Source organism: Pseudophryne corroboree, chromosome 7, assembly GCF_028390025.1.
Source record: "Pseudophryne corroboree isolate aPseCor3 chromosome 7, aPseCor3.hap2, whole genome shotgun sequence".
In the NCBI taxonomy this organism is placed as follows: Eukaryota; Metazoa; Chordata; class Amphibia; order Anura; family Myobatrachidae; genus Pseudophryne; species Pseudophryne corroboree.
This window is the reverse complement of record NC_086450.1, coordinates 134534059-134558706: the sequence shown is the minus strand read 5'-3', so window position 1 is coordinate 134558706 and position 24648 is coordinate 134534059. Positions and strand designations below refer to the sequence as shown.

At 48.0% G+C, this 24648-nt stretch overlaps 1 protein-coding gene across 5 annotated transcripts in view; it reads left to right on the top strand.

The window, feature by feature from the left end:
* The window catches only part of MARCHF7 (membrane associated ring-CH-type finger 7), a 137696-nt gene that overhangs the window by 14702 nt on the left and 98346 nt on the right, over positions 1-24648 (top strand). The window contains exon 2 of one of the 5 annotated variants that reach the window (XM_063933670.1): positions 17293-17374. The exons of the other annotated variants lie outside the window; for them this stretch is intronic. The gene's annotated coding sequence lies outside the window, so the exon portion shown is untranslated. The remainder of the gene's footprint in view (positions 1-17292; positions 17375-24648) is intronic. 5 annotated transcript variants of the gene reach the window in all.

Genomic DNA, 24648 nt, shown 5'->3' with positions numbered 1-24648 from the left:
CCAGGAACAGAAGTCCTCCCCGGCTTCCACTAAATCCACCGCATGACGCTGGGGCTCCACAGGTGGAGCCGGGAGAGGTGGGGGCGCGTCTCCGAAAATTTAACCACTAGTGGGTTCGCTCACAGGTGGATTCCTGGGCTATACAGATTGTGTCTCAGGGATACAAGCTGGAATTCGAAGTGATGCCCCCACACCGTTACCTAAAATCAGCCCTGCCTGCTTCCCCCATAGAAAGGGAAGTAGTGTTAGCGGCAATTCACAAATTATATCTTCAGCAGGTGGTGGTACAGGTTCCCCTCCCTCAACAGGAAAGGGGTTACTATTCCACAATGTTTGTGGTTCCGAAACCGGACGGTTCGGTCAGACCCATATTGAATTTAAATCCCTGAACATTTACCTGAAAAGGTTCAAGTTCAAGATGGAATCGCTCAGACCGGTCATTGCAAGCCTGGAAGAGGGGGATTTTATGGTGTCTCTGGACATAAAGGATGCTTACCTGCATGTCCCCATTTATCCACCTCATCAGGAGTACCTCAGATTTGTGGTACAGGACTGTCATTACCAATTCCAGACGTTGCCGTTTGGTCTTTCCACGGCACCGAGAATATTTACCAAGGTAATGGCGGAAATGATGGTGCTACTTCGAAAGCAGGGTGTCGGTTATCCCATACTTGGACGATCTCCTCATGAAGGCGAGGTCCAGAGAGCAGTTGCTGATCAGCGTAGCACACTCTCAGGAAGTGTTGCAACAGCACGGCTGGATTTTTAATATTCCAAAGTCGCAGCTGATCCCTACGACTCGTCTGCCCTTCCTGGGCATGATTCTGGACACGGACCAGAAAAAGGTGTTTCTCCCGGCGGAGAAGGCTCAGGAGCTCGTGACTCTGGTCAGAGAACTCTTAAAACCAAAACAGGTGTCGGTGCATCACTGCACGCGAGTCCTGGGAAAGATGGTGGCGTCATATGAAGCCATTCCCTTCGGCAGGTTCCATGCGAGGACCTTTCAGTGGGATCTGTTGGACAAGTGGTCTGGATCGCATCTTCAGATGCATCGGCTGATCACCCTATCCCCCAGGGCCAGGGTGTCTCTTCTGTGGTGGCTGCAGAGTGCTCACCTTCTCGAGGGCCGCAGATTCGGCATACAGGACTGGGTCCTGGTGACCACGGATGCAAGCTTCCGAGGGTTGGGGGCAGTCACTCAGGGAAGAAACTTCCAGGGGCTGTGGTCAAGTCAGGAGGCTTGTCTGCACATCAATATCCTGGAACTAAGGGCCATATACAACGCCCTGAGTCAAGCGGAGCCTCTGCTGCGCAACCAACCGGTGCTGATTCAGTCAGACAACATCACCGCAGTGGCTCATGTAAACCGCCAGGGCGGCACAAGAAGCAGGGTGGCGATGGCAGAAGCCACCAGAATTCTTCACTGGGCGGAGAATCGCGTGTAAGCACTGTCGGCAGTGTTCATTCCGGGAGTGGACAACTGGGAAGCAGACTTCCTCAGCAGGCACGACCTCCAACCGGGAGAGTGGGGGACTTCATCAAGAAGTCTTCACACAGATTACAAATCGATAGGAGCTTCCGCAGGTGGACATGATGGCATCCCGCCTCAACAAAAAGCTACAAAAGTATTGCGCCAGGTCAAGAGACCCTCAGGCGATAGCTGTGGACGCACTAGTAACACCGTGGGTGTTCCAGTTGGTCTGTGTTTCCTCCTCTTCCTCTCATACCCAAGGTGCTGAGAATCATAAGAAAAAGAGGAGTGAGAACAATACTCATTGTTCCGGATTGGCCAAGAAGGACTTGGTACCCGGAACTGCAAGAAATGCTCAGAGGACCCATGGCCTCTGCCTCTCAGACAGGATCTGTTGCAACAGGGGCCTGGTCTGTTCCAAGACTTACCGCGGCTGCGTTTGACGGCATGGCGGTTGAACGCCGGATCCTAGCGGATGAAGTTATTCCTACGCTGATAAAGGCTAGGAAGGATGTGACAGCAAAACATTATCACCGTATATGGCGAAAATATGTTGCTTGGTGTGAGGCCAGGGCGGTCCCTACAGAGGAATTCCAGCTGGGCCGGTTCCTGCACTTCCTACAGTCAGGAGTGACTATGGGCTTAAAATTGGGGTCCATAAAGGTCCAGATTTCGGCCCTATCCATTTTCTTTCAAAAGGAACTGGCTTCGCTTCCTGAAGTTCAGACGTTTGTAAAGGGAGTGCTGCATATTCAGCCCCCTTTTGTGCCACCAGTGGCACCTTGGGATCTTAACGTGGTGTTGAGTTTCCTGAAATCTCACTGGTTTGAGCCACTTAAGACCGTGGAACTTAAGTATCTCACGTGGAAAGTGGTCATGCTATTGGCCTTAGCTTCGGCTAGGCGTGTGTCTGAATTGGCGGCTTTGTCATGTAAAAGCCCCTATCTGGTTTTCCATATGGACAGGGCAGAATTACGGACTCGTCTGCAATTTCTGCCAAAGGTGGTGTCATCTTTTCATTTGAACCAACCTATTGTGGTGCCTGCGGCTACTCGTGATTTGGACTCCAAGTTGCTTGATGTAGTCAGGGCTTTGAAGATTTATGTAGCCAGGACGGCTGGAGTCAGGAAAACTGACTCGCTGTTTATCCTGTATGCATCCAACAAGCTGGGTGCTCCTGCTTCAAAGCAGACTATTGCTCGCTGGATCTGTAACACGATTCAGCAGGCTCATTCTGCGGCTGGTTTGCCGCATCCAAAATCGGTGAAAGCCCATTCCACAAGGAAAGTGGGCTCTTCTTGGGGCGGCTGCCCGAGGGGTCTCTGCATTACAACTTTGCAGAGCAGCTACTTGGTCGGGTTCAAACACCTTTGCAAAGTTCTATAAGTTTGATACCCTGGCTGAGGAGGACCTTGTGTTTGCCTATTCGGTGCTGCAGAGTCATCCGCGCACTCCCGCCCGTTTGGGAGCTTTGGTATAATCCCCATGGTCCTTACGGAGTCCCCAGCATCCACTAGGACGTTAGAGAAAATAAGATTTTACTCACCGGTAAATCTATTTCTCGTAGTCCGTAGTGGATGCTGGGCGCCCGTCCCAAGTGCGGACTTTCTGCAATACATGTATATAGTTATTGCTTAATAAAAGGGTTATGTAATGTTAGCATCTGTTTGATGCTCTGTTGTTCATACTGTTAACTGGGTATGTTATCACGAGTTATACGGTGTGGCTGGTATGAGTCTTACCCTGGATTCCAAAATCCTTTCCTTGTACTGTCAGCTCTTCCGGGCACAGTTTCCTTAACTGAGGTCTGGAGGAGGGGCATAGAGGGAGGAGCCAGTGCACACCAGTAGTACTAATTCTTTCTTAGAGTGCCCAGTCTCCTTCGGAGCCCGTCTATTCCCCATGGTCCTTATGGAGTCCCCAGCATCCACTACGGACTACGAGAAATAGATTTACCGGTGAGTAAAATCTTATTTTTTTTTTTCTTCATGATGGTAAAACAGAAGTTAGCAGTGTGTGTAATGTAGACTTTCCCCTAGCTTAACTGTCTCAATATCATGTAGGCAGTATAGTCAGTCATCTCAGAATGCTCATAACAATGTGGGGTAGAGTCCAGAGCCCTCCTTGCTGGGGGCTACCAAAACTATGATGTCTGATATGTCCTCTCAATTCACTGCAAATGCCAATAAAACTCAGGAACTGCAACAAGCCGTGGCATATCTAACTGCTAAACATCTCCAAAGCTACTGCTGGGAAATCCACGTTTTTCCCTTCGGGGGCTCCGCCTGCTAGACATACCTACCCAGGACAGTCTACTCAGTCCTTTCAGTTCTCTAGTTTTCGATCTAGGGCCAGGGGGACCTCCAACGCAGCTAGAGGCACCAGAGGTAAGAAACCAGCCGTTACCGGCTCCCAGGAACAGAGCACTAGTTCAGCTACCCACCCTGAGGGTATCTTGTGATGGGAGTTCGGTTACTTCACTACAGCCACATCTGGGATGGTTCCTTCCAAGATGCTTGGGTAAGACACCTTATCTCTCCGGGTTACAAGCTGGAGTTCGATGGTGCTCCTCCAACAATTTTTCAAATCAGGCTTACCAGCTATGGAAAATATGCGTGGTACGCTACTACTGGCCATAAACAAGTTGGTACAGTCCCAGGTCATTGTTCCAGTACCCCTGCGACAAGGACAAGGTTACTACTCCAGTCTGTTCGTGGTACCAAAACCAGATGGGTCTGTGAGACCCATTCTGAATCTGAAGTCCTTGAATCCTTACCTGAAGGTTTTCAAATTCAAGATGGAATCTTTGAGAGCAGTGATCGCGGACCTGGAGCAACAGGAATTCCAAGTGTCTCTGGATATCAAGGACGCTTATCTCCATATCCCCATTTGGCCGCCTCATCAGGCCTATCTACGGTACACCCTGCTGACCGATCACTACCAGGTTCAGGTGTTACCCTTTGGCCTGTCTACAGCTCCGAGGGTGTTCACTAAGGCAATGGCGCAAATTGTTTCAGCTCGGGATCCAGGGGTCAACGTAATGCTATACCTGGACGACCTCCTGATCAAAGCTATTTCCAGGGAGCTTCTATTGTTCCACATAGATTGCACTATCCAACTTCTGACTTGCCACGGATGGATCCTCAATCTGCAGAAGTCCCAACTGGAACAGTCTCAGCGGATCCTGTTTCTGAGGATGCTACTGGATACGGTAGCACAGAAAGTGTTCCTCCCAGAGGACAGAGTGAGAACAGTTCAAGAAATGGTTTGCATGGTTCTCCGACCTGCTCGAGTATCCATTCATCTTTGCATAAAATTGTTGGGAAAGATGGTTGCCTCATACGAGGTGATACCGTTTGGAAGGTTTTATGCCAGACCTTTCCAATTGGACATCCTGACAAGTGGCCCGGTTCCCATCTTCAGATGCACCAGATTTGGCTGTCACTCCAGGCCGGGATTTCACTCCTCTGGTGGCTACAGTCTTCCAACCTTCTGGAAGGTTGACACTTTGGGATTCACGATTGGATCCTCCTCATGATGGACACAAGTTTGAGAGGATGGGGAGCTGTCACCCAGGGGTTGCAGTTCCAGGGCAGGTGGTCTGCCCAGGAGGCCCTACTTCCGATCAACATCCTGGAACTTCGGGCCATCTACAATGCTCTGATTAAGGCCTCCCCTATGCTCCGGGATCGGGAGATCCAGGTACAGTCTAACAACGCCACGGCTGTGGCTTGTATCAATCGACAAGGAGGGACAAAGCAGAGCCTGCATGCGAGAAGTGTCAATAATACTCTTCTGGGCAGAAAGACATGCAAGAGCACTGTCCGCAATCTTCATTCCGGGAGTACACAACTGGGAAGCAGTCTACCTTAGTTGCCACGATCTCCATCCAAGCAATCTTGATTGGCCCCGAAGAGTGTGGTACACAGCTCTTCTGGACATAGCAGTAGAGGCCAAGGGTCCTCTACGGACAAGATCTTCAGCAAGGACAGTTCGTCTACCTGGACTTACGGCAGCTTCGTTTGACAGCATGGAAGTTGAGTGGAACAGCTTAGCTCGCAAAGGGCTTTCCAAAAAGGTAATTGCCACTATGGTACAAGCCAGACAACCTATGATGCCAAAACATGATCATCAGAGCTGGCGGAGAGATGTCTCTTGGTGTGAGGAATGCACATATCCATCTGCAGAATGCCACTTGGGAAGACTCCTTTATTTCCTACAGACTGGAGTGGATAAAGGCTTATGTCTTGGATCCCTTAAGGTCCTGATTTCAACTCCTTTCCGTCTTTTTCCAGAAGAAGTTGGCTATCCTGCCAGAAGTTCAGACCTCCATTTGTGCTGCCTACGGCACCTTGGGATTTGGATGTGGTGTTACGCTTTCTACAGTACTCCTGGTTTCTACCTCTGACGATAGACAAGTAACTCGCATGGAAGACTGATGTTACTGGCCCTGGCTTCTGCTAGATGTGTCTCAGAATTGGGGGGCCTTATCGTGTAAAAGTCCCTACTTGGTCTTTTACGAGAACAGAGCGGAGCTCCGAACTAGACGGCAGTTCCTGCCGAAGGTGGTCTCCGCGTCTCACTTGAATCAACCTATTGTGATTCCGTCCAGTTCTGGCACTTTTGAGCCTCCCGGAGGCATTGGATGCAGTGCGAGCCTTGAAAATCTGTCAAGAGGACTGCTTCAATCAGACTGATTCCTTGTTCGTGCTGTATGATGCGCAGAAAAAGGGTTTTTTTTCTTCAAAGCAGTCTATTGCTCATTGGATTCGGCTTACTATCCAACAGGCCTGTGTGTCGGCAGCCTTACCTGTTCCACAGTCTCTGAAGGCCCACTCTACGAGATCGGTGCGATCTTCCTGAGCGGCTGCCCGTGGAGTCTCGGCCCTGCAACTATGCTGAGCTGCTACCTGGTCAGGGAAGAACACCTTTTGCTGGCTAAAGAAGATACCCAGTTTGGGCAGGTAGTGCTGCAGATGTCTCTGCACGTTCCCGCCCTTTCTGGAAGCTTTGGGACATCCCCATCATACTAATCTGTCCCCAATATCCCTTATGGATGCTATCGATAATAGGACTTTAAATATCTACTGTTAAATCCTTTTCTCGTAGTTCATAAGGGATAATAGGCGCCCACCTCTGTGCGGTGACTTTCTGCAGGTTCTCTGTGATGTGTTACCTGTTCAGCTGTTGCTGGCCTGGTTATGGTGTGCTGGTGTGTAAATCTCACCACACTTATTATGTTCCTTCTCTCAAGTATGTCATTCTCCTTCGGGCACTGGTTTACCTATAACTGACCTGTGGGACGAGGCATAGAAGGGAGGAGCCAGCACACCCAGTTGAAGAAATTTAAAGTGCACTTGCTCCTTTGGACCAGTCTAAACCCCACCATCCTAATCTGTCCCCAATATCCCTTAAGTAGGTAGGTATGTAAAATCCTATTTTCTCTTACGTCCTAGAGGATGCTGGGGACTCCGTAAGGACCATGGGTTATAGACTGGCTCCGCAGGAGACATGGGCACCTAAAAGAACTTTCTAGTATGGTGTGCACTGGCTCCTCCCTCTATGCCCCTCCTCCAGACCTCGGTTAGATCTTGTGCCCAGAGGTGATAGGGTGCATTACAGGGAGCTCTCCTGAGTTTTCTGTAAAAATAATTGTTAGGTTTTTTATTTTCAGGGAGCTCTGCTGGCAACAGACTCCCTGCATTGTGGGACTGAGGGGAGAGAAGCAGACCCACTTCTTAAAAGTTAAGGACTCTGCTTCTTAGGCTACTGGACACCATTAGCTCCAGAGGGAGTCGGAACACAGGTCTCACCCTGGGGTTTGTCCCGGAGCCGCGCCGCCATCCTCACAGATGCCGGAAAAAAAGCCCGGTGAGTATGTCAGACATAAGAAGACATCAGGCGGCAGAAGACTTCAGATCTTCATGAGGTAAGCTGCGCGCCATTGCTCCCACACACATGGCACTGATGGGTGCAGGGGGGGTGCCCTGGGCAGCAATAAACCTCGTTTTAGGCAAAAAAAGTATGTAGTTAGGCTGCGGATCCCTGCCATATTTGCTCAAATTTTCGAGCGGGATCGAAGCCTGCCGCGTGAGGGGGTGGAGCTTGATCCCTCAGCACTAACAGCGCCATTTTCTTCACAGAGGCTGCAGAGAACGCTTGCTCCCCGGACTCTCCCCTGCTGAGCATCAGAGGGCTGAAAGAGAGGGGCACATAATTAAGGTGCAGTGAGTGGGGAAATCTACATACATACATACATACATACATACATACATACATACATACATACATACATACATACATACATACATACATACATACATACATACATACATACATACCCCTTGACAAAGGGGCATGTGAGCCCTGAAACGTCGGCTACCTGTAAACTTTGAATACACTTTTTTCATATTTACTAAATCCTCGAGTGCCGCTGTTTTCTTTTGGAATAGATATAGATATATAGAGCAATAGCGGTCTTTTTTTTTTTTTTTTTTCCTGGGTCAGTTGGTGCTGGTGTGTGCTGGCATACTCTCTCGGTCTCTCCAAAGGGCCTTCTTTAGGGAATTGTCCCCTTATAGTTATATCCCAGTGTGTGTGTGTGGGGTGTTGGTACGTGTCGGCATGTCTGAAACGGAAGGCTTATCCAAAGAGGAGGTGGAACAGATGAGTGGTGTCTCAGTCGGCGGTGCCGACTCAGGATTGGATGGATATGTGGCATATGTTAAATGCTAGTGTAGCTTCACTGCATAAAAGACTGGACAAAGCAGAGTCCAGTGCGTCGGCAGGTAATTAATCTACGGATTATACCAACTCACAGGACCCGTCGGGGTCTCAGAAACGTAATTTCCCTACACAGGACAGGGTACGTTGGGAATCCTCTCCCACAGTGGACAAAGCCTTAACATGCCTTTCCAAGAAGGTGGTGCTATTGTCCCCTGACACAGCGGCCCTCAAGGATCCTGCGGACCGCAGGCTAGAGACTACACTAAAGTCTATCTACTCATACTGGTACTTTGCTTAGACCGGCAATTGCGTCGGTATGGGTATGTAGTGCAGTAGCAGCTTGGATGGATACACTGTCGTCTGACCTTGATACCCTAGATAGGGATACAATTTTGTTAACATTAGCTCATATTAAGGACGCAGTCTTATATGTGAGGGACGCTCAAAGAGACATTAGTTTACTGGGTTCAAGAGCCAATGCTATGGCTATTTTGGCAAGAAGAGCCTTATGGATCTGCCAATGGACAGGGGATGCAGACTCAAAAAGGCATATGGAGGTTTTACCTTACAAAGGTGATGTATTGTTTGGGGACTGCCTCGCGGACCTGATCTCTACAGCTACTGCGGGTAAGTCGACCTTTTTACCCTTTGTTCCCCAACAGCAAAAGAAACCCCCACAATATCAGATGTAGTCCTTTCGGTCGCATAGATCCAGAAGAGGTCGGGGCTCCTCTTTCCTCGCCAGAGGTAAGGGTAGAGACAAGAGGACACCTGCTTCGGCTGGTTCCCAAGAGCAGAAGTCCTCCCCGGCTTCTGCTTAGTCTACCGCATGACGCTGGGGCTCCCCTGCGGGAGTCCGCACAGGTGGGGGCACGCCTTCGACTATTCAGCCAAGTCTGGGTTCAGTCAGACGTGGACCCTTGGGTGATAGAAATAGTCTCCCAGGGCTACAAGCTGGAATTCGACGAGGTGCCCCCACGCTGATTTTTTTCAAGTCTGCCTTACCAGCTTCTACCCCAGAGCGGGAAGTAGTGCTAGCTGCAATTCAAATGCTGTCAACAGCGAGTGATTATCAGGGTTCCCCTGAGCCAACAGGGAAAAGGGTATTATTCAACCCTATTTGTGGTTCCGAAGCCAGATGGTTCGGTAAGGCCCATTTTAAACCTAAAATCCTTGAACCTGTACCTGAAAAGATTCAAATTCAAAATGGAATCGCTCCGAGCGGTGATAGCCTGCCTGGAAGGGGGGGATTTTATGGTGTCACTGGACATAAAGGATGCTTACCTTCATGTGCCCATATATCCCTCATCAGGAGTGCCTGAGATTCGTGGTACAGGATTGTCATTATCCGTTTCAGATGTTGCCGTTTGGGCTGTCCACGGCCCCGAGGATTTTCACCAAGTTAATGGCGGAAATGATGGTGATCCTGCGCAAGCAAAGAGTCACAATTATCCCATACTTGGACGATCTCCTGATAAAAGCGAGATCAAGAGAGCAATTACTGGAGAACGTGTCACTCTCTCAGATAGTGCTTCAACAACATGGGTGGATTCTCAATCTACCAAAGTCACGGTTGGTTCCGACAACTCTACTACCGTTCCTAGGCATGATACTGGACACGGAACAAAATAAAGTTTTCCTCCCGTTGGAAAAAGTCCAGGACCTCCAGAACATGGTCCGAGAACTACTAAAGCCGAAAAGAGTGTCAGCTCATCAATGCACTCGGGTTCTGGGGAAAATGGTGGCAACTTACGAGGCCATTCCCTTCGGCAGGTTCCATGCAAGGACGTTTCAATGGGATCTTCTGGACAAATGGTCCGGGTCCCATCTACAATTACATCAAAAAATAGCACTGTCCCCCAGGGCCAGGGTGTCTCCTATGGTGGCTAGAAAGTGCTCACTTTCTAGAGGGTCGCAGATTTGGCATTCAGGACTGGATCCTGGTAACCACGGACGCGAGCCTCCAAGGATGGGGAGCAGTCACCCAAGGAAGACTATGGTCAGACCAGGAGTCCTGTCTACACATTAACGTGTTGGAGCTAAGGGCCATATACAACGGCCTTCGACAAGCGGAGAATCTTCACCGCAACCTACCGGTTCTGATTCAATCAAACAATGTCACATCAGTAGCTCATGTGAACCGCCAAGGCGGGACAAGAAGCAGAGTCGCGATGGCGGAAGCCACCAGGATTCTTAGCTGGGCGGAAAATCACGTAAGCGCTCTGTCAGCTGTCTTCATTCCGGGAGTGGACAACTGGGAAGCAGACTTCCTCAGCAGACACGATCTCCATCCAGGAGAGTGGGGACTTCATCAAGAAGTCTTTGCAGAGATAACGGGTCTCTGGGGAGTTCCTCAAATAGACATGATGGCGTCACGCCTCAACAAGAAGCTTTGGAGGTATTGTGCCAGGTCCCGGGACCCTCAGGCAATAGCAGTAGACGCTCTGGTAACGCCATGGGTGTTCCAGTCGGTCTATGTGTTTCCTCCGCTTCCTCTCATCACAAAAGTGTTGAGAATCATAAGACGGAAAAGAGTACAGACAATACTCATTGTTCCAGACTGGCCTCGAAGGGCCTGGTACTCAGATCTTCAGGAGATGCTCACAGAAGATCCTTGGCCTCTTCCTCTAAGAGAGGACCTGTTACAGCAGGGGCCCTGTCTGTTCCAAGACTTACCGCGGTTACGTTTGACGGCATGGCGGTTGAACACCGGATCCTAGCGGAGAAGGGTATTCCGGAGGAGGTCATACCTACTCTAATATAGGCTAGGAAGGAGGGGACGTCAAAACTTTATCACCGTATCTGGCGGAAATATGTCTCTTGGTGTGAAACCAAGAATGCTCCTACGGAAGATTTCCATCTGGGTCGTTTTCTCCACTTCCTACAGACAGGAGTGGATATGGGCCTAAAGTTAGGCTCTGTTAAAGTACAGATTTCGGCTTTGTCAATATTCTTTCAGAAGGAATTGGCTTTTCTTCCAGAAGTCCAGACTTTTGTATTGGGAGTACTGCACATCCAGCCTCCTTTTGTGCCCCCAGTGGCACCATGGGTCCTGAACGTGGTATTGCAGTTCCTTTAAATCACACTGGTTTGAACCCCTTAAAACGGTGTTAAAATTTCTCACCTGGAAGGTGGTCATGTTAGCCTTGGCATCTGCGAGGCGTGTGTCAGAATTGGCGGCCTTGTCTTACAAGAGCCCTTACTTGATTTTTCATGTGGATAGAGCAGAATTGAGGACTCGTCCTCAATTTTTACCCAAGGTGGTGTCTTCATTTCATATGAACCAACCTATAGTAGTGCCTGTGGCTACGAGTGACTTGGAGGATTCCATGTCCCTGGATGTAGTCAGGGCCTTAAAAATGTATGTAGCCAGGACGGCTAGAATTAGGAAAACCGATGCATTGTTTGTCCTGTATGCTGCCAACAAGATTGGCGCGCCTGCTTCGAAGCAGACTATTGCTCGCTGGATCTAACACAATTCAGCAGGCTTATGTTACGGCTGGATTGCTGTTACCACATTCAGTAAAGGCCATTCCACTAGGGAGGTGGGCTCTTCTTGGGCGGCTGCCCGGGGCGTCTCTGCATTACAGCTTTGCAGAGCAGCAACTTGGTCAGGGTCAAACACTTTTGCTAAATTCTACAAGTTTGATACTCTGGCTGAGGAGGACCTAGCATTTGCTCAGTCGGTACTGCAGAGTCATCCGCACTCTCCCACCCGATTGGGAGCTTTGGTATAAACCCGATGGTCCTTACGGAGTCCCCAGCATCCTCTAGGACGTAAGAAGATTTTAAACCTACCGGTAAATCTTTTTCTCCTAGTCCGTAGAGGATGCTGGGCGCCCGTCCCAGTTCGGAAAATCTGCAAGACTTGTATATAGTTATTGCTTACATAAGGGTTATGTTAGTTAGAATCGGTCTTGGACCGATACTGTTTGTTCATACTGTTAACTGGTTAGGTGTATTCCAGGTTATATGGTATGATTGGTGTGGGCTGGTATGAATCTTGCCCTTAGATTAACAAAATTCTTTCCTCGTATTGTCCGTCTCCTCTGGGCACAGTTCTCTAACTGAGGTCTGGAGGAGGGGCATAGAGGGAGGAGCCAGTGCACACCATAATAGAAAGTTCTTTTAGGTGCCCATGTCTCCTGCGGAGCCCGTCTATACCCCATGGTCCTTACGGAGTCCCCAGCATCCTCTACGGACTAGGAGAAAAAGATTTACCGGTAGGTTTAAAATCTTATTTTTGGTTAACTTGTGATTTCATCAGTATTTGTCATATTGTTAGACTAAGTTCCTTACATACTGTGCACCCTCCCCTAATTGGCAATCTGCTCTATATCACTGATGGCTAGTTAAGGGATATTGCCAGTGCATTAAAGGCCCATATTGACAGAGATGTGTGCTGAACGATGCGGGGGAGTATGCGGGCCGCTCATTCCACCCAGCGGGTGAAATGAGCGACGGACGTGCTAGATTGGCCTGCATGCAGGCCAATCTAGCACTGGTGAAAGCGATGTGCGGGGCCACACATCGCTATCACTGAGGGGGGTACACACGAGTGATCTGTGCTTTAAAATCTAAGCAATCTAGTCAGATTGCTTAGATTTTAAGCATGGATCTCTCCATGAGTACCCACCTATACACTGGGAGCGAATTCAAATGTTATCGCTCCCCGTCTAAACTGATGAGATTGCAGTGGGTGATATACAATTAATCTCCCTTATCGCGCCCATAAGTGTCTGTTTTAGCCACGTAAATTGGCTAAAACTGATTAAACTAATGGGCGCAATCGGGGGGAAAAGTGTCTGGGTGCAAAAAACGTAGCTACATTAATGGCGTCATTAGGCGCCAACTACTGGCTGCCAGGGTACAGAACACTTGAATCTTGCCCACTGAAAGATCGATTAATATTATTCAGTGATGTCGCCCCCCCCCCCGCACTCCCCGAACTTGCAGCTCAACTATATAGTTAAAGTTGAGCTGCATGTTCTGTAGATGATGCCTGAATGAGAACAACCTGCAGATGCGCACATCGTTCAGGCATACGCACCAGACAATATGAACAATAGATCTTTTTAAAAAGATTATCGTTCTCATAGTCTAGTGTCTTTACAGTCAAAATGAGCCATCTTGAAACGGACATTTCACTATTTACATGTGGCCTGTACAAAACAAGGTGTTATCTTCAGGCAAGGCACATGTATAAAAAGTTTAATTGCTTTACAATGCACTTCGATTGACCTGAGTAGACCACTGAACTGCTGTCAAGCACTCCAAAATGTAACAATTGTTAAGCACATTTACACTTGTGGGTTTGTTATTTAGTACAGTATGTGTTTAACACCATTACTAACACAAGGCAAAAGGTGATTGGGTAGCTCGAGGAACCCGATCGGGTTCCCTAGGATGCTGCCACATGCAGCAGCAATACGAATATTGTTAGACCTTTGGAATGTTGTGAGAAGGGAGTGTGATTAGGAAGACCAATCCCAAGCACCAACCTCTTTATTGGGACTGGATTGGTCTTCCTGTGTGCATGCTTTTTGGCTATTATCCAAGCTGTAAAAAATAAAATAAAATGGAAGAGCCCTGGCTGCAGGGAAGTGGGTGGTAGTGCAGCTTTAAAGGCATCATTTAAATACCACTTTGTATAAAAAAGGAATCTTTTTATATAAAGTAAAAAGCAATCCTCGCCCTGATAGGAATATTTTTATTTAAGTCTTTTCACAACACCGAGTTAACGGATGGACTTGCTACCTCAGTCAGTTCTCAGTAGTGTTAACTATTTGTGAGCAAACTGTATGGTCTTGCTTTACCACTCCTGGGGTATACTTTTGGCTTCACCATGAGTGAACCTGATATTGGGGTTAATTCCAAGTTGATCGCAGCAGGAAATTTTTTAGCAGTTGGGCAAAACCATGTGCACTGCAGGGGTGTAGATATAACATTTGCAGAGTTAGATTTGGGTGGGTTATTTTGTTTCTGTGCAGGGTAAATACTGGCTCCTTTACTTTTACACTGCAATTTAGATTGCAGATTTAACTCGTCACACCCAAATCTATCTCGCTCTCTGCACATGTTATATCTGCCTCCCCTGCAGTGCACATGGTTTTGCCCAACTGCTAATAAAGTTCCTGTTGCGATCAACTCAGAATTACCCCCCATTGACTACTTGGGGGGGATTTAGATGGGATATCGGGGGGGTGATAACATTTAAAGTGAGGGGTGATTTTCAACTGCCCCTACTTATCGCACTGCTCCCATTACACTCTGGTTTAGGTGAGTAAAGCGCCTAAATCTGACTAAAGTAATGGGCATGAGCGTGAAAAGACCCGTTTGTCCGGCCAAGCAGGTCTCTTTACGCTCATTTCAGCTCGCTACCCCTGGAATGAACTTGTCGCCAGCAACATTAAAATACTGTGGGCAGGAGGTGGTGGAAATTTCAATCTCTGCCCTTGTATTGTATTTCAAGAGGAAAAGTCCCTACTACTACCAGCACCTACGCTAGCCCCTTAAGTTGTTCTGGGTATGTGGTCACTCTGTTGTAGCACCTGCTGGTTACTTCCTTACTGTAATGGAGTCTGAGACTGCTAGAGGTGCAGCATGCTGGCGAATCTCAGATGGTGTGTGTGTGGTGGTTTTTGTTTTGTTTTTTCCCCAAGGGGCAAACACTTGCAAGGCAAAACCATGCCTTGTAAGTGATTGCACCTTTTTTAAATGTCCAAAATTGGCCAGCATAACATCCCACACCTCCAGCGACCTCTGCCTCCATTACACCTTGTCGAAAGCTCAAACTTGGGACAGCTGGAGAACTGATGAGCGTTAAATACTTATGTGGTAGTCACAGGATACAAACAGATGCAGGTGTCTTGGACGCAAGTTGATGTCCTGCACAGGACCACTATTAAATGAATGCATTGGAAATACACCACATAAGAGATTCAGTAAAATCGGGTGTTAAATCTACTTTAGGATGTTCAAGAGGAAATACACTTTCTGAGCTCACAGCCACTTATCCAAATTCAAATCTACCCGTGTTGGTAAGGGGCATGTCCCCTGCCTCCTTGAAATCAATAAGGGTTAGTTTACCAATCTGCAGGCTGTTTGTACACCTACTCACTTAGGCCCTCATTCTGAGTTGTTTGCTCGTTGCCGAATTTCGCTATATTGCGATTAGTCGCTTACTGCGCATGCACAAGGTTCGCAGAGTGCATGCGCTTAGTTATTTTACACAAGAGTTGGGTATTTTACTCACGGCATAACGAGGATTTCTCATCATTCTGGTGATTGACAGGAAGTGGGTGTTTCTGGGCGGAAACTGGCTGTTTTATGGGAGTGTGCGAAAAAACGCTGGCGTTTAGGGAAAAACGCGGGAGTGTCTGAAGAAACGGGGGAGTGTCTGGGCGAACGCTGGGGGTGTTTGTGACGTCAAACCAGGAACGAAACTGACTGAACTGATCGCAATGGCTGAGTAAGTCTGGAGCTACTCAGAAACTGCTAAGAGATTTCTATTCGCAAATCTGCTAATCTTTCGTTCGCAATTATGCTAAGATACACTCCCAGAGGGTGGCGGCTTAGCATGTGCAATGCTGCTAAAAGCAGCTAGAGAGCGAACAACTTGGAATGAGGGCCTTAATTAGCATCAAGAAACCATGCCTTCTAAAATGTAATTTGAGCTCTGCACAGCAGTGCGCCAATTGTGTTCATCCTGTCGATCTGGAGAAGGCAGAAGAACGCCTTGCAAACAGACTCAATGCTACAGGAAATTATAAATTACATTCAAAACTATTATATTGAAATATATCTAGCTCTAGATCTGCTACACTAAATTCTACACACTGAACATTTAAGCTAGAGATATGTTTGGCTAATTGAACAGTAGAGCTTTTACCGAGGCAAAGGTAATTGCAAATGACTTCCTATGTATGAATATCCCAGAACGATCTACCCCTTTAAGACTTACAAATATTTCCTGGTTACTGCACATGAACGCGTGTCAACCTGGGAATTTGCTCAGTGTGAAAGGGTCCTGAAAGAATATCCCGGGTCGAGCGTCCCAGCATTTCATCCCAGGTCTCGACCTGGGTTGAATCCGGAATCAATCCGGGGTGCGGTGTGAATTGGCACTACCCGGCATTCAGTACACGGGACTGTTAAAACGGCCTCTCATTGGAGCTTTCTTTGGCTCAGAAATGGTGTCATCATCCAGAGCCTGGGAAAGTGGAGGAAAAGCCCTCCTAAATTACATGTGCAGTATACTGCACAGTGACAAGCTGCATCAAACAGCTGTAAAACACAAAGAATCACGAGCTCTGGCATACACACTACTCCATTGGCCATAACTGCAGCAATGCTGTGAGCAGGCCCCACCCCTCCCTTTGCTTGCATATTGTGACCTCTATGTGAGCCAGAAAAAAATTTAAATTTCTAATGTCATACATGTGTCTGCCAGGATCAGTGTAAATGAGGCTGTCCTGGATCAATCCCAGGTCTAAGTGCAGTGTGAAATGGGTCATTCCCAGAACACATTCCTGGGTGTGACCCGGCTCGGTCAGTCAAAGTGGTATAAGTTGCATTACCTTGTGAATCATACACTAAATTCAATATCTAACTGGCACAAAGTGCCTGGACTTGATGAGCATTGCTAAAGTACCAAAGGAACTAGTCCAGTGTGACAGTGCTACCTATTAAATATAGCCTGTTATTAAAGCTGCACATGCTTAACCATACTTTGTGTAACATTGGCTATACTGTGCATATGTTCAGCTCATAGTGCGGACACCTCACCGTGATAGAGCCTCAGCATGAAAGTGACTTTTTATAAGTAATGGTGTCTGTCAAAGCTGTGACCATGGTCCCCCTGCCACACATCCTATTCTATATCAGAGTATTAACATCCAGCTATGTGTTTAGCAGCTCGCTTAGACATTAACCTGAATATACAATGGGTTAATAGTAAGCCCTGTATGTGAAGTAAAAGTGAATAGTGACACAAAGCAAAACAATTTCTGACCATATTGTCTTGATTAGCTTTTGTTTTACTTCACCTATAGTGCTTACTATTAACCTATTAAACATCCTATTGTTGTCTTTAGGGTTTCCTGCCCAAGCCCTCCAGAAAACAGTAGCGAATGATTTGCCCTGCTCCTCCTGCTGCCTTAGGCTGATGGCGTAATGGTCTGTATATGATTGACTGCCTAGTCTGCATGTCTGGGTGTTTTGTGAAGATCTGCTTTCTAAAGGAGACCTACAGATAGAGGTCCTGCGACCTTAATTCTATTAAGTAGGTAGATTACTTTAGAAATGTTTAAAGCTGTATTGGTCTTTAAGTACAACATTCTCAGTGTAGTGATGGCCTAACAGTTGTTCCCAAACTGTGTGGGTCTAGGCACCCTGGGGTGGCTCGGGTTGGTGGTCCAGAACCAAAACAAACTATGGTCGCTGCCAATCCTAAAATATGTGCACAATTAGAACCACATCTATGCCCACCGCCACATAATTGAACCCAAGGGTGACGGGTAAGCACAAATTTATTTTATCATTAAGAAACGTCTATACTAGAGGTGCCTTGAAAAAAATGCTAGTACTCTAGGGTGCAGTGATTCAAGAACGTTTGGATACCACTGGCTTATACGAATGACTTTTGGCTCCTGTAAGCTGCTCAGAGTATCATAAGAGGGCCCGAGTTTCCTTTGTGGGCTTTGTTACCCACAATGCAGCACTGACTTCTATGGGTAAAAGATAGCAGTAACAGTAACCTATCACTTGGGGGGGAGGGGGGGGGGGGCACAAATGACTTCATACTGTCCCTTTTGGGCTAAAGTTATAAAATGCTAGTTCTAGAAACTCTTCTGTAAATTCATAACTTCTGTTGATAACGTGTGAAAATATTTGCTTCCTGAACATAATCTGTATGAAGAATATTGGGCTTTCTGAACTGGCTGTAATATACAAAGTGTCTGAGCTGAAATTGTCCCAAAACATTTGCTTTTTGCCGCTTTAATAGTGATTACAGCATGCCTGGCCAACCTGCGGCTCTCCAGCTGTATTGAAACTACATGCCCCAGCATGCTCTGCCATAGTTTCTCTGACGTCCTAGAGGATGCTGGGACTCCGTAAGGACCTTGGGGATAGATGGGCTCCGCAGGAGACATGGGCACTTTAAGAAGGACTTTGACTCTGGGTGTGCACTGGCTCCTCCCTCTATGCCCCTCCTCCAGACCTCAGTTTGATACTGTGCCCAGAGGAGATGGGTGCACTGCAGGGAGCTCTCCTGAGTTTCCTGCTAAAAGTATTTTAATTAGGTTTTTTATTTTCAGGGAGCACTGCTGGCAACAGACTCCCTGCATCGTGGGACTGAGGAGAGAGAGAAACAGCCCTACTTCTCTGAGTTTCAAGGTCCTGTTTCTTAGGCTACTGGACACCATTAGCTCCAGAGGGAGTCGGAACACAGGTCTCACCCTGGAGTTCGTCCCAGAGCCGCGCCGCCATCCTCACAGAGCCCGAAGATAGTAGCCGTGTGAGTATGAGAAGAAAGAAGGCTTCAAAGGCGGCAGAAGACTTCGTGATCTTCACTGAGGTAACGCACAGCTGCCATTGCTCCCATACACCTCACACACTCCAGTCACTGTAAGGGTGCAGGGCGCAGGGGGGGGGCGCCCTGGGCAGCAATATAAACCTCTATTATGGCATAAACGCATATATATACGTACAGCTGGGCACTGTACATGTATATAAAGAGCCCCCGCCATGTTTTTGAATAATTTGAGCGGGACAGAAGCCCCCCGCCGAGGGGGCGGGGCTTCTCCCTCAGCACTCACCAGCGCTGAGAGGAAGCTCCCCGGACTCTCCCCTGCTTACTGAGGTGACAGTGGGCTTTTCAGGGGGGGGGGCACATAACTGGCGAAAAACAAGTTATTTCAGCGCTACTGGGGAAACATTCTGTGTTTTGCCTGGGTTATATAGCGCTGGGGTGTGTGCTGGAATACTGTCTCTCCAAAGGGCCTGGTGGGGAACTGTCTTCAGATAAGAGCTTCCCTGTGTGTGTGGGGTGTCGGTACGCGTGTGTCGACATGTATGAAGTGGAAGGCTCACCTAAGGAGGAGGGGGAGTGTATGAATGTCAGATCTCCGTCGGCAGCGCAGACACCGGAATGGATGGAGATGTGGAATGCCTTGAGTGCTAGTGTAAATTTATTACACAAGAGATTAGACAAAGCTGAGGCTAGGGAACAGTCAGGTAGTCAGACCATGCCTGTCCCTGTGTCACCGGGACCTTCTGGGTCTCAGAAGCGCACATTGTCCCAAATAATGGACACAGATACTGACACGGATTCAGACTCCAGTGTCGACTATGAGGAGGCAAAATTACAGCCAAAAGTGGCTAAGGGCATTCGATATATGATTATTGCAATAAAAGATGTTTTGCACATCAGAGGAACCCCCTGTCCCTGACAAGAGGGTACACATGTATAAAGAGAAAAAGCCTGAGGTCACTTTTCCATCCTCGTATGAGCTGAGCGAGCTGTGCGAAAAGGCTTGGGAATCTCCAGACAAGAGGCTGCAGATTCCCAAAAGGATTCTTATGGCGTATCCTTTCCCGCAAACGGATAGGATACGATGGGAGTCTTCTCCTAAGGTGGACAAGGCATTAACACGTTTATCAAAAAAGATAGCGCTGCCATACCAAGATACGGCTACCCTCAAGGATGCTGCTGATTGCAAACAGGAGGTTACCATGAAGTCATATTTACACACATTCAGGTACAATTCTTAGACCGGCAATGGCGTCGGCCTGGGTTTGTAGTGCTGTCGCAGCATGGACAGACTCCTTATCTACGGAATTTGAGACCCTAGATAAGGATACCATTTTAATGACCCTAGGGCATATAAAAGATGCTGCGTTATATATGAGGGATGCTCAAAGAGACATTTGTTTGCGAAGTTCCAGAATAAACGCTTTGTCTGTTTCTGCTAGGCGAGTCTTATGGACCCGACAGTGGACGGGTGATGCCGACTCAAAGAGGCATATGGAGTCTTTGCCTTACAAAGGTGAGGAGTTATTTGGAGAAGGCCTCTCGGACCTAGTCTCCACAGCTACGGCAGGTAAATCGAATTTTTTGCCTTATGTTCCCTCACAGCCTAAGAAAGTGCCTCATTACCAAATGTAGTCCTTTCGTTCGAATAAAAGCTAAAGAGTACGAGGATCGTCCTTTCTTGCCAGAGGTAAGGGCAGAGGCAAAAAGCTCCACATGGCTAGTTCCCAGGAACAGAAGTCCTCCCCTGCCTCTGCAAAATCCACCGCATGGGGCTTCCCTGGGGGAGTCCGCTCAAGTGGGGGCACGTCTTCGACTTTTCAGCCACGTCTGGGTTCATTCACAGGTGGATCCCTGGGCAATAGAAATTGTTTCTCGGGGATACAAGCTGGAATTCGAAGAGGTGCCTCCTCGCCGGTTTTTCAAATCTGCTCTACCGGCGGTTCCCTCAGAGATGGAGTTAGTGTTGAATGCAATACAAAAATTGTATCTTCAACAGGTAGTGGTCAAGGTTCCTCTACTGCAGCAAGGAAAGGGTTATTACTCAACCCTGTTTGTGGTTCCGAAACCGGACGGTTCGGTCAGACCCATTTTGAATTTAAAATCCCTGAACCTATACTTGAGAGAGTTCAAGATGGAATCGCTCAGGGTGGACATCGCCAGCCTGGAAGGGGGGGGGGATTTTATGGTTTCCCTGGACATAAAGGATGCATACCTTCATGTTCCAATATTTCCTCATCAGGCGTTCCTGCGATTTGCTGTACAGGATTGTCATTACCAATTTCAGACGTTGCCGTTTGGGCTTTCAACGGCCCGAGGATTTTCACCAAGGTAATGGCGGAAATGATGGTGCTCTTGCGCAAGCGAGGGGTCACAATTATCCCATACTTGGACAATCTCCTCATAAAAGCGAGATCTCGGGAGAAGTTACTGGACAGCGTGTCTCTGTCTTTGAAGGTGTTACAGCAACACGGCTGGATTCTCAATATCCCAAAGTCACAGTTGGTTCCTACGACGCGTCTGACGTTCTTGGGCTTGATTCTGGACACAGACCAGAAGAAGGTTTTTCTTCCAATGGACAAAGCTCAGGAGCTCAAGACTCTGGTCAGGAACCTATTGAAGCCAAAACAGGTGTCAGTGCATCACTGCACTCGAGTCCTGGGGAAAATAGTGGCATCGTACGAAGCCATTCCCTTCGGCAGGTTCCATGCGAGGACCTTCCAATTGGACCTACTGGACAAGTGGTCCGGGTCACATCTACAAATGCATCAGAGGATCACCCTGTCCCCCAGAGCCAAGGTGTCTCTCCTGTGGTGGCTGCAGAGTGCTCACCTCCTAGAGGGTCGCAGGTTCGGCTTTCAGGACTGGATCCTGGTGACCAGACGCAAGCCTGAGGTTGGGGAGCAGTCACACAGGGAAGAAATTTCCAAGGTCTTTGGTCGAGTCTAGAGACTTGTCTCCACATCAACATCCTGGAGTTCAGGGCCATATACAACGCCCTCCGTCAAGCGGAGGCATTACTTCGTGACAAACCAGTTCTGATTCAGTTGGGCAATGTCACCGCAGTAGCTCATGTAAACAGACAAGGTGGCACAAAAAGCAGGGTGGCAATGGCGGAAGCCACCAGGATTTTTCGCTGGGCGGAAAATCATGTAAGAGCACTGTCAGCAGTGTTCATTCCGGGAGTGGACAACTGGGAAGCAGACTTCCTCAGCAGACACGACCTGCATCCGGGAGAGTGGGGGTTTCATCAGGAAGTCTTTGTGCAGATCGCAAGTCGGTGGGGACTGCCTCAAATAGACATGATGGCATCCCGTCTCAACACAAAGTTAAAAAGGTATTGCGCCAGGTCAAGAGATCCTCAGGCGATAGCTGTGGATGCCCTGGTGACACCGTGGGTGTTTCGGTCGGTCTGTTTCCTCCTCTTCCTCTCATACCCAAGGTGTTGAGAATAATAAGACAGAGAAGAGTGAGAACAATCCTCATTGTTCCAGATTGGCCACGAAGGACTTGGTATCCGGATCTACAGGAATTGCTCACAGAAGATCCGTGGCCTCTTCCTCTAAGACGGACCTGCTGCAGCAGGGGCCCTGTCTGTTCCAAGACTTACCGCGGCTACGTTTGACGGCATGGCGGTTGAATGCCGGTTCCTAGCGGGAAAAGGTATTCCGGATGAGGTCATTCCTACGCGAATAAAGGCTAGGAAGGACGTGACATCAAAACATTATCACCGAATATGGAGAAAATAGGTTTCTTGGTGTGAGGCCAGGAATGATCCTACGGAGGATTTCCATCTGGGTCGTCTCCTTCACTTCCTGCAAACTGGAGTGAATTTGGGCTTAAAATTAGGCTCCATAAAAGTTCAGATTTCGGCCTTATCCATTTTCTTTCAAAAGAAATTGGCCTCTCTACCTGAAGTACAGACTTTTGTAAAGGGAGTACTGCATATTCAGCCTCCTTTTGTACCTCCAGTGGCGCCTTGGGACCTTTAATGTGGTGTTAAGTTTCCTTAAGTCACATTGGTTTGAACCACTCAGAACAGTGGAGTTAAAATATCTCCCTTGGAAGGTGGTCATGTTGCTAGCCTTGGCTTCGGCTAGGCGAGTCTCTGAATTGGCGATTTTATCACATAAAAGCCCCTATCTGGGTTTTCATGTGGATAGGGCGGAATTGCGGACTCGTCCTCAATTCCTACCTAAAGTGGTTTCATCCTTTCATATATGAATCAACCTATAGTTGTACCTGTGGCTACGCGTGACCTGGAGGATTCCGAGTCCCTGGATGTGGTCAGGGCTTTGAAAATTTACGTGGCCAGAACGGTTAGAGTCAGAAAAACAGAAGCACTATTTGTCCTGTATGCAGCCAACAAGGTTGGCGCTCCTGGTTCAAAGCAGACTATTGCTTGCTGGATCTGTAACACGATTCAGCAGGCGCATTCTACGGCAGGATTGCCGTTACCAAAATCGGTTAGGGCCCATTCCACTAGGAAAGTGGGCTCTTCTTGGGCGGCTGCCCGAGGGGTCTCTGCACTACAGCTGTGCCGAGCTGCTACTTGGTCGGGGTCAAACACCTTTGCAAAGTTCTATAAGTTTGATACCCTGGCTGAGGAGGACCTACGGTTTGCTCAATCGGTGCTGCAGAGTCATCCGCACTCTCCCGCCCGTTTGGGAGCTTTGGTATAATCCCCATGGTCCTTACGGAGTCCCAGCATCCTCTAGGACGTTAGAGAAAATAAGATTTTAAACCTACCGGTAAATCTTTTTCTCGTAGTCCGTAGAGGATGCTGGGCGCCCGTCCCAAGTGCGGACTACTTCTGCAAGACTTGTATATAGTTATTGCTTAAATAAGGGTTATGTTATAGTTTCATCGGTTTTGGACCAAAACTGTTTTTCATACTGTTAACTGGTTAGTTTAACACAAGTTATACAGTGTGGCTGGTATGAATCTTGCCCTTGGATTAACTAAAATCCTTTCCTCGTACTGTCCATCTCCTCTGGGCACAGTTCCCTAACTGAGGTCTGGAGGAGGGGCATAGAGGGAGGAGCCAGTTCACACCCAGATCCAAAGTCTTTCTTAAAGTGCCCATGTCTCCTGCGGAGCCCGTCTATCCCCATGGTCCTTACGGAGTCCCAGCATCCTCTACGGACTACGAGAAAAATTTACCGGTAGGTTTAAAATCTTATTTTTTGCATTCTCTAAAGTCAAAACGGTGGCAAGGCATGCTGGGGCATGTAGTTTCACAACAGCTGGAGAGCCACAGGGTGGCCAGGCCTGGATTACAGCATGGTTGCAAACTCTACTAGTTAGTGTGTGACCCATTTGAGAAGCCTGCAAAGGGCTAATGCAGTGTGTTCTATACAGAGCAACCTGAAACTGACACAAGCCTTCTCAGTGTTATACACCTGTGTCCTAGATAAAGTTGGCAAGTTTAACACTTGGTTGAAGGTTTTATTTATTTTTTCTCTTTCAAAAACCTCTTATTGCCTGTGTGGACACATTTAGGTGAGGTTTCCAATGGCTTATTTGACACATTGTAGTTTGTTCACAATTTAGATGCTTGTAGTTTTGCAAGAATGTACAGGGTGCGCACAGCACTAATGCAGGCAAGTTATATGGTGCTGCTGAAATGAGCAGTGTAGGATCAGCCATTTATCTTGACAGAGCATACCATACACCATAGGTCTTCAACCTGTGGCCCTCCAGCTGCTGTGGAACTACATATCCCAGCATGCCCTGCCATGCCCTGCCACAGTTTTGCTTTTAAAGCATGCTGGGATTTGTAGTTCCACAGCAGCTGGAGAGCCATAGGTTGAGGACCCATGCCATAAACTGTAGATATGGAGTGTAGCAGGGTAGATGGGACACAGTAGATGTCATTCTAAACATAATGGCAACTGGGAGATGTATCGGGGTGTGG